The sequence below is a fragment of the Cygnus olor genome, chromosome 3 (assembly GCF_009769625.2).
Source record: "Cygnus olor isolate bCygOlo1 chromosome 3, bCygOlo1.pri.v2, whole genome shotgun sequence".
Lineage (NCBI taxonomy): Eukaryota > Metazoa > Chordata > Aves > Anseriformes > Anatidae > Cygnus > Cygnus olor.
In genome coordinates, this window is record NC_049171.1 from 119,972,237 (window position 1) to 119,982,833 (window position 10,597).

A 10,597-nucleotide genomic window follows, 5' to 3' on the forward strand; every position below is an offset into this window, starting at 1 on the left:
TGCCCAGCTGAGCGAAAGGGTCTGGTGTCAAGTGATTCATTTCAGGATTTTGTGAGGAGCCTGTTCATTTACAAATCTCCAGCTGGAAATTATTAGGCCCTAAAAACAAAATAGATTAGGACAAAATTGTGTCTCCCTGCAGTTGGTCTGCTATTAATTTGCGCTGAACGCTAGAGCCGGCCAAGCGCCAGCATGCTGGCTCGCTCCTTCTCCTTTGGCATCTTCCTGCACTGGTGCCAGCTCTGCACAAAGGAGATGGCCCCGCAAACTCTTTAGGAAATGGCACCGAGATGCAGGTGCCGTTTGGGTGGAAAATGGGGTTTGGGGCTGCCCATTGGTGCTGGTCTGTGGCCACATGGCACGGCGAGGGGCTGATGTGCCCACTGCCCACCACCACCCCTGCCCCTAACTCAGTGGTGTTGTGCGGATTTGTGAAGGGGCGAGGGCTTGCTGGTGGGCTGACAGGAAAAACATGCATGAGGACATGGGAAAATGTAACGTGAGCTAAATATGCTTCAACATTTTTCAACCATGCTCTATCTTCAGCGTTTGAAGAGGCTGGTTTGCTCCGCAGAGCTGCAGCACGTTGGCCCCAGCTTGTACCCCAGCAGCCCAAACTATTGCAATCACCAGCATCCAGTGAGCGCCGGCAGCACTGTGGCACGGGGAATTTCTTTCAGCTGACAGCAGCAGTGCCATCTGGTGACACAAAATAACAGCAGATCGGGTGCATTGTGTCAGAAATACAAAACTGTGTTTTGCCTGCAGCCCTAATGGCAGCAAAGCCCGTGCCTGGGGACGTGCGGGCTTTGCACAAGCAATGCAGTTGTGCTCAAGCAATGCGTTATGCACAAGTGATGCACTGTGCACAAACTATGTGTGCCTGTGCTTTGGACCCTGTGCAGTGGGGATGGATGAAAACCAGTGCAAATGAGGGGAGCATTTCCTCACTCAAGTCAGCCAAGGCCAGTGTCACGTGCTGTAATTCTTATTTCAAGCAATAAATCCTTAATCCCAGACTTGCAGGAGCTCATGAGAAGCCGCAGGGACAACTGAGACCTCTTATTAAATAGATGTTCTGCAATCATCTCCCCCTTGTGCCTCACTGTTCCTGAACCCTGCTGGAGAATGCTTCACCAGGGAGCATCCCAGCACCCCAGCATCTGAGCAGCTCAGCATCCCAGCTGCGGTCCTCAACACCCCTTGTGCCCAGCGAGGGGCCGGGAGCTGCATCCTCCCCCTGGCCACAGGCTGCAGCTCTGCTCTGTGCTCGCAGCATGGTGCTGAGGTGCAAGCCTGGCTTGCACTGCATCACAGATCCAAGAGGCACGACCGAGTTTCACTCATCGCTTACTGCTGGCCAACACACACATTTCTAAGTGAGCAAACTGTTTGCAGAAGTATTTCTTAGAGCTTCCCCAGTTCTGCCAGTGTCAGACACATCCGCCTCATCCTTCCCACATCTTCCTTAGCAGCAGATCAAGTTTCTTTCTTTTCATACTCAGTTTGCTCTGAATTAAAAGGAAATAAATATGCTGCAGAGATTTCTATGACCTGATTCTGAATCACTAATTCAGATGAACAGTTTCAGTGCACGTTAGCGTCCCTTCAACTCACAAGAATGAACTGAATGTGTCTTTCTTTGTAATGCCTGCCCACCTCTACCAGCAAAATCCCACTCGTGACCCAAAAGGGGCTCTTAGGGGGCTCCCTGCCAGCCCAGGCAGGGTGCCCCCCACACATGAGTCCCGTCCTGTCCCCCAGAACAGCCCCCTTCCCAGCCAGCCCCACAGGCATGTTTTCAGGAGGAGGGTTTGAACCTCAGGAAGCAGCATGAATTACTGTGTGTCAAAAAAAGAAGAAAAAACCCTGCTTGAACTGAGGGCATCTGACAGCATGTACTCAGCCCCAGCCAAACTGGAAAAAAAAACAAAGCCAGGGTTCAATGACTCAAAAAGTGCTTGCTTTGCTAAACACATCGAAGTACCTTCCTCTCACTCAAGGGAAAGCGAGAGGAACTGGCTGGGACCCAGGCAGCCCTCCCTCCCTCCCTCCCAAATATTTTGAGTTATCAAAAAGCCTGAACAATTTCAGCTGAATCAGAACAGTTCCTGGCAGTTAGTAAGACATTGCTCATAAGCGAAGCATCCTGGTGCGGACACGTCCCACCAGCTCTGCTGGCAGCAGGGCTCACAATGCTGCTACACGAACCCCAGTGTGTCCTCTTTTCCTCCTCCTCACCCAGTCCAGGGAATGGGCTCCTGCAGGAAGGGGGCTGCTCAGCTTGTGCAAGAGCTGTTCCCGTTGTGCTGACAGCATGCTGGACATGTGCTCTCATTCCTTACCATGGCAGCCAGTGCACCCCCAAACTAATTATCTTCTGCCCCAAAATCACAGCCGAGGGATTGGTGCCAGGTAGCAGAAGAAGCAGAAGAGCCTATGGATGCTGAGGGAAAGGTAAAGAGATAGGGAGCAGGCAGGTCTCTGTATTAGCAGCTGAGTAGTTAAATTAATGGATATAAATGGGGGCTCATCAGGTAGGCATCTGGGCCGATTGCTGCATTCCCATGTAAGTGCTGCAGAAGGGGCTAGTCCTCCTGTGGGAGGTTGGGCAGTGGGGTGCTTCTCCCTGCTGTGGGTGCTCTGCAGGGTGAGCAAAGCAGAGGGCTGCATGTGCTTTGTGCAGCTCTAAATCAAATCTGGCTGGGATCTACATGCACCGCAGGAGTAGCTCCGACAAATGAGGGTCAGCACATCACTGCCTGGCATCCTACCACAGCTGGTCTCAGAAAAGGGATGACAGTGGAGACTTGTCACTTGCATGGGGCACACATAGAGTGCCCCGGCTTAGGCAAACCCCCAGGCAGCCACTGCCTGGCTTTGGCAAACCCCTGGGCAGCCTTTTCTTTGGTGAAAAGAAGAACCATCTACACGGTAACATGTGCCCCTTGGCTTCGGCTACGGCAAAATTTGGGCTTCTTGCCCTCAGAAACGGCAGAGCTTTGGTGAACCCTGGGTGCCTCTGCCCCGCCTTTGGCAAACCCCATTTTCCTTTTCCTTGCTAATCAGAAGAAGAATGATCTATGTCACAATGCAGGCCTCTTGGCCTTGGCTACAGTAAAATGCGGGCCACTTGGCAAAGCTTTGGGAAACCTTGGGTGACTCTGCCTCAGATTTGGCAAACAACCAAGTCCTTATCTTTGACAAAAAGAATGATCTACAGCATGATGTGGGCCACTTGGCCCTTGGCTATGGCAAGATGTGGGCCTCATGGCCTGAGCAATGGCAAAGCTTTGGCAAATCGTGAGTGCCTCTACCCCGGCTTTGCCAAAGCCTGGTGTGCTTTTCTTTGATGAAAAGAAGAAAGATGTGTGGTAAAACGTGGGCCTCTTGGCCTCATCTATAGCAGAGTGTTGGCAAACCCTGGGCACATCTGCCCTGGCTTTGATCAAAACGGCTTCATTTTCATGGTTGAACAGGAAAAGAATGATCTAGGGAAGATGCTATGGCTATGGCAAGATTCAGGCCTCTTGGCCTAGACTACAGTAGAGCTTTGGCAAACCCTGGGCGCCTCTGCCCTGGCTTTGGAAAACCCCAGTGTGCTTTTCTTTGATGAAAAGAAGAAGGATCTATGGCATGATGCAGGCCTCTTGGCCTCAGCTACGGCATGATGCAGGCCACTTGGCTTTGTCTACAGCAGAGCTGTGGCAAACCCTGGGTGCCTCTGCCCCAGCTTTGCCAAACCCAAGTGTGCTTTTCTTTGATGAAAAGAAGAAGAATGATCTACAACAAGATGTGGACCTCTTGGCCTCGGCTATGGTAAGATGCAAGCCTCTTGGCCTTGACTACAGTAGAGCTTTAGCAAACCCTGGACGCCTCTGCCCCGGCTTTGGAAAACCCCAGTGTGCTTTTCTTTGATGAAAAGAAGAAGGATCTATGGCATGATGCAGGCCTCTTGGCCTCGGCTACAGCAAAACTTTGGCAAACCCTGGGCGACTCTGTCCCGGCTTTCCCTAACTGTGGTGTGCTTTTCTTTGATGATAAGAAGTAAGATCTACGGCAAAACATGGGCCTCTTGGCCTCATCTAAAACAGACCTTTGGCAAACCCTGGGTGCCTCTGCCCTGGCTTTAGCAAACCCCAACATCCTTTTCTTTGCTAAACAGAAGAAGAAATATCTACGTCAAAATGCGAGGCTCTTGGCATTTGCTACAACAAAATGTGTGCCAATTGGCCTCTACTACTGCAAAGTGTTATCAAACCCTGAGTGTCTCTGCCGCGGCTTTGGCAAACACTGATGTCCTTTTCTTTGATGAAAAGAAAAAGAACCATCTACGCAAGATTCGGGCCTCTTGGCCTCAGCTACGGCAGAGCTTTAGAAAACCCTGGGCATCTCTGCCCTGGCTTTGCCAAACCCCAGTGTGCTTTTCTTTCTTGAACAAAAGAAGAACAATGTACAGCAAGACGCGGGCCTCTTGGCCTTGGCCATGGCAAAACTTTGCAAGCCCTGTGCTACTCTGCCCCAGCTTTGGCAAACCCCAGTGTGCTTTTTTTTTTGATGAAAAGAAGAAGAACAATCTACAGCAACATGCGGGCCTCTTGGCTTCAGCTACAGCCATGCTTTGGCAAACTCTGGGTACATCTGCCCCGGCTTTGCCAACCCACCTTGTCCTTTTCTTTTCTAAACAGAAGAAGAAATATCTACATCAAAATGCAGGCCACTTTGCCTCTACTACTGCAAAGCTTTGGCAAACCTTGGGCGACTCTGCCCTGGATTTGGCAAACCCTGATGTCCTTTTCTTTGATGAAAAAAAGAAAGATCTATGGCAAGATGCGGGCCTCTTGGCCTCGTGCACGGCAAAACTTTGCAAACCCTGGGTGTCGCTGCCCTTACTTTGGGCAACACCAAAGTGGTTTTCTTTGCTGAAAAGCAGAAAAAAAATATACATGGCAAGATGGAGGCCTCTTGGCCTCGGCTATGGCAAAACTTTGCAAACCGTGTGTGTCCCTGCCCTGGCTTTGACATACCCCAGCCTCATTTTATTTGTTGAACAGGAGAAGAATGAACTAGGGCAAAATGCAGGCCTCTTGGTCTTGGCTATGGCAAAACTTTGGCAAACCCCATGCTCGTCTGCCACAGCTTTGGCAAACCCCAGTGCTATTTTGTTTGTTGAAAAGCACAAGAAAGATATGTAGCAAAAATTGGGCCTTTTGGCCTCTGCCCTGAATTTGGTGAAACACAGTGGTGTCATTTTCTTTGAAGAAAGGCAAAAGACTGATCTATGGTAAAACCTGGGCCTCCTTTCCTTGGCTACAGTATGCATCTTTAGCAAATGCCCAAGTGGTTCTGCCCAGGCCTGGGCTTCTCTATTTGGTCTTTTTTTTTTTTTTTTTTTTTTTTTCCAGAAGGCAGTACATTTATCTTTGGTAAAACCCATGTTTGTTTAATTTGACTTATGTTAAACCCCAATATCAGTTTCTTTGCCAAAATGTAGGTGATGCATCTATGGCAATTCCTGGGCAGCTCAACCCTGGTTATGGCAATTCCCAGGTGTCTTGGCCCTGGTTTCCTTAAAATGCAGGATCTTTTTATTTTCCAGAAAGCAGGAAATGTATCTTGGGCAAAGCCAAAGGGGTGCTTGGCCCAGGACTCAGCAAAGCCCAGGATCATCAGCTTTGCCAAAAGACAAGAGTTTCATCTTCAGTTAAACCCAGGCTTCAGTTAGCTTCTGGTGAAACCTAGAGGTCTTTACCTCAGCCTCAGTGAAACCCAGGCTCATTTTCTTTGCCAAAAGGCAAGAGCTGCATCTTTGGCAACCACCAGCTGGCTCATCCCCAGTTTTGGCAAACACCAGGATCATTTTCTTTGCCAAAGGGCAGGGGATTTGGATTTGAAAAAACCCATGTGAATCTGTTTTTGCTTCATCAAACCTCAGGCTTCTTTTCTTTGCTGGAAGGCAGGAGATTCAGCTTTGGCAAGACCCAGGCAACTTTCAATCACTAAATGCAGTTGTCTGACACCAGGACAGACCCTTTTTCCTGGTCATTGTTAGGAATTTTCAAGCCTGTTGCATTGTGTTGGTTTTGGAATTGTGGTGTTTACTGGCTCTCGGGGCTTGTTCTTCTCTGACTCCTGCACGCTTGTAACATATATAAATCTTTGCTGCCCTCTCCTGTTAGTTCTGCTTTAAATTCCAAATTTCCTCCACTCTGCCTTGCAAGCAAAACAGGGAAAAACAACTAGCTGGAATCCTACTGATATTTTTAAAGGATTTCCTCTGTATCTTTAATTTCAACTATGTGGGGCTGCACTTAGAGCATCATCGTTCCCTTCTTGTGCTGTTCTGCAGGGCTGGAGCTCGCCAGATCTTGAGACTGTTGGCTTGTCTCGAGGGACTTGGTAAAACTGGGCTGCTGGTTAGGAAGCTCCGTCTGTCCAGAATATTATCAACTGGTGATGTTGGGCCAGCTCGGGTAAGGCCCAGTACTTTGGGAGGGTCTCTTCCAATGCAGCTATGGCTGTTTTGTTTTCCAGAGAACTGTTGTTTGAACTATCACACCTCTTTTAAGTTTTCATTTTCAGGTGCTTCATGGGAGGAAAAACTGTTTTCAGGAAAGCAACCATTTTTGGCAAATGAAAGAATTTAAAATACATTTCACAGCTTTTTTTTTTTTGGGGGGGGGGGGGGGCATGTGTGGGTGGGTGGTGTGGAAGGCCAGCCGTGCTCCTACCCATGCCGAGATTCCCACTTCTTCCAACATGCTGTGCCTCCCCCTGGGGTCCTGCACAGGGCGAGGGATGAACTGAGCTGCCTGCCCTGCTCTGCTGACGCTCCTCAGGACTTTTAGCTGCTGATTTTTCACTAAAACACCTGGATCCTCCAAACCTGATTTTGTTTCTGTGCAGCATCACCTCTATTTGCAGAAAGCAGTGAGGCTATGATGTGAGCATCCCTTGGCCTTTATGTGGGAGAGCTCAGGCCGGTGCTGGATACATTTTAGGCAGCAAGCTGGAGTGAGCAGGTATTTATTTACTCGGTCTGGGGCATCACAGTGGTGTTACTTATTCCTACCCTGGCTGGTGTCCCAGGAGCGCCTGGGCGCTGGCAGCCCCTCGGTGCTGGGCAGACACTGCTGCGTTTCAGAGCCCTGCTCAATGCCGCCGTTTGTGCTCCTCCGAACGCTCATGCCTGGGGACGGGGCAGCTGCCAGCACAGGGTGCATGGGGCTTGGGGGCAGCCACGGGGCCATGGGGGGAAAAACCTCCTTGTGTCCATCCCTGACCACCCCGGCCAGCTATTGCAGAGGGATCTGCACTGCAGTGGGGGGGATGCAGCACACATCCAGCCGCTGAGTTGCTCTGGGGTGCTGGCCAATGTACACAAGACACGTCTCAGGAGCCAGGGTCGGCCTGTGGCGCCCTGTCTGACCCATCCACGCTGCCTTGTCCCCGGCAGGCTGGGCAGACGTGGCACTGTGGGGCTGCAGGGGGGCTCCTGGGTACGGACACCCATGGGGTGTCCTGTCTGCCTCTGATTTCTGCCTTCCCAAAAGCCTGCTTCATGAAGGGTTTGGCCCTCGCGCTTTCCTGTTAATAAGTTATTTTTGTTTGAGCAGAGCAAAGTACAGTTTTTTGTGTACCTGGGCAGTGGCCTAGATTTGTGGCACTGATCTCCATTGCTGAGAAATGCTGGCTGCCTTGGGGTGAGATAGGGCAAGTTTCTCCCCCCTCCAGCTCAGTTCCAATCAGATTCCTTCTGCATTCTCAAATCTTGCCCTTATTGCCATAAATATTCAGGTTTTGTCAAGAAATGCTCAATAAAGCTCACAGAAAAACTAAGCTGATGAAGCGGGGAAGGGGCACAAGCTGACATTGAGCAGGTGGGGATGGTTATTCCCCTTGAACCCTGTGGATTTGCAGAGCTCATGCCAACAGGTATATTTAACAACCTGAAATCAAGAGGAGAAAACTGGCAGGCAACTGGGTTTGCCAGGCTCCTCAGTTCATCTTCAAGAGCCCTGCTTGGCTCTCGATGAGCCTGGGCTATGGAAAGGCAACCAGGCTGTGTCTTAGCCCTGTGCCTGCCTGGCACCACTGCCTGTTTACCATGAACCTGCTCAAAAAATGTCTCTCAGATTTGGAGGGATGAAAGCTGTTTGAGAGGATATGCAGAATGCACTAGCTGAGAAATCTTAATTAATATTTAAATAACACAGTGGAATTTGTCTAAATCCTGCTAGATTAAATGCAGGCATGATAATAGATGAGCTTGAATTGCTGATGGAAATTGCAGCAAGTCATGCTGTACACAAATACAAGGGCCAAATTAGTGTTTGGAGGCTTTAGTATCTGGTCCATATGCTGTTATGCAACAGCCACGGTGCTTTTCTTCTTGATGGGAATCATAGTTTATTCTTTTCTTTATAGAGAGAAAAAATAGCAAGGAGGAAAGCACTAAGAACAGGTTAAACTCAAACAGAGCTTGCAATCACTAAATCTTATGATTTTCCTAAGTTCCTCACTGGAGATGATTGGGCCATTTCTTGAAGCCCATGGTTAGTGTGAGGATTTCTCTTGGGGGGGGGGAAAAGGTTGGATCTCTGTGGTTGCAGGGGAAAAAGAAAACAACTCTGAAGATTGACTAGTGAAACCTTTCACCAGCAGAAAGTAAATAAGACCAAACGCAAACAATTTTTGAACCACTCTTTTGGGGCTACTGATATTCTTAGTTATTATGACTGTTCCTTGTGTACTTGGAAAGCTTGAGCCTTGCTGTTTATCAGCTATCCTGGACACGGTCAAGCACCTCTGGGCAATTACTTCCCACTCAGCAGCTGTCGGTGTTGATGCTGCTACCTGTCATGCTGCTGTGGCCAGGGCTGGGCTCTGGGACCTGCTATGCACTGGTTGAGTGAGCACCCTGGATAGGGTCATGCTGCTCACCTCTGTCAAGAGCCAACTTGAGCTCAGATTCCAGCTCTTTCGTGTCTTCTACACATTATTTGCAGCTCTCAGCAAGGCCAAGACAGGTGCATAGCAGTGTCCCTTTGCACTTGCGGGGTCAGCCCCTGAGCCACTGTGGTGCCATGCAGCAATATAAGGGGGATGCTGGCAGCAGGGAACAACGTGTGGGCTCCAGGCCTGAAAACTAAAGCATTTACTTCCAATCTGGCCAGTTCTGGGCAGAGAGGAACACAGCCAGTACAGAGATGCATTTATCCCCTGATGCTGCTTGCTGTAAGGCTAATGTGACATCACTTCTCCAGTCACTCACACCATATTAATTTAGCTGCACCTTATTTTGGAGAGCTAGAGCCTGAGGCTTTGCCATTTCCTACGGTCTACTAAAGTCGGCTGAGGTTTCCTGGCTGCAAAGACAGAGAAGCAGGCAACTTTCATGGCAGGGCACCGCCGAAACCGAACGGTGGATGAATAGAGCCCGTAAATAGAAAAGCTGGAGCAGCTCCCTTCACAGAGCACCTCTGCCCAAGCGCGCACACGCTGGCTGGAGAGGGCCAGGACTCCAGGGAGCACCTCAACCCTCAAGGGATGGTGGCTGCTAGCCACAGGAACGAGGTCCAGCACCCAGAAGCGTCCCCAGCTGGCCTGCATCTCCTGGCTTCAGTGCTGTGCCTTCGCTGGAGGTGCGGGGTGCTGTGGTCCAGCTGGTCCCGCAGCCACGCACGGTGCTGCCAGGAGCACCGCATCCTGCTCTGCTGCCCTCCCTTTACTCCGGGCTTCTGTTTAGCTGTTTATGCAGTGTCAGAATGAGTGAATCTCCCCTTTCCCAGCAAATCTCCCCTTTCCCAGCCCTGCCGACAGCCGGTGCAGCTCCAGTCACCTGCTGCGTGCTGCGGCGGCACATCTCGCTGTTTGCACTGCGCGGAGCCGCCAGGCAAGGAAACACCCCTCTACTTTCTCAAGTCTCTGGCACTCACGGAGGAAGGCCGCTACCACCTCAAAACCATTTGCAAATAGCTTCTGTTTGCTCAGACAAATACTGGAAAAAAAAAATATTTTTTTTCTTGGCGGCAGCATGTTTATTGCCCGCTGTGCGTTAGCACAGATTTAGCCCTCTAGTGCTGGTGAACACCCTTTCTCATGGTCTGCTTTCAACGTGGCCACATTCTCAGCAGTTTCTAGTTGGTGATTTTTACCAAGTGCTGCAAATGTTGGCTTTAACACTGACTGCAGCTGGCATCCCCTGGCTTTACCGGAGGTGCACAGGGCAGGTGCTGAGTGCTCCCTGCCCAGGTTGTGTGCTGGGGACGCTCTGAAACCCACCCCGGCCTCGGCTTAGTGAGCTCAGCACTCACCACCTCATGGACTTTGCTGCTTGTATGCACAGCTGGCGGAAAATAACTACCTGGGGCATTAGCCGTGCGATTGAACTACCCGAGGAAATGTTTTTTCCTGACTGCAGGCCGGAGCATGGTCTGGCATCTGGGAGAGCAGAAAGAGGCTTTAAGGCTGGGCTGCTGTTGGCTCGAGCAAACAGCTGCCTGCTGGAGATGTTACCGGTGCTGCTCCCTTTTTCCCATTGCTTCTCGGCATCCCCATGCCCAGCAGGGATGCCGGGACCTGCCTTCTCCTCCAT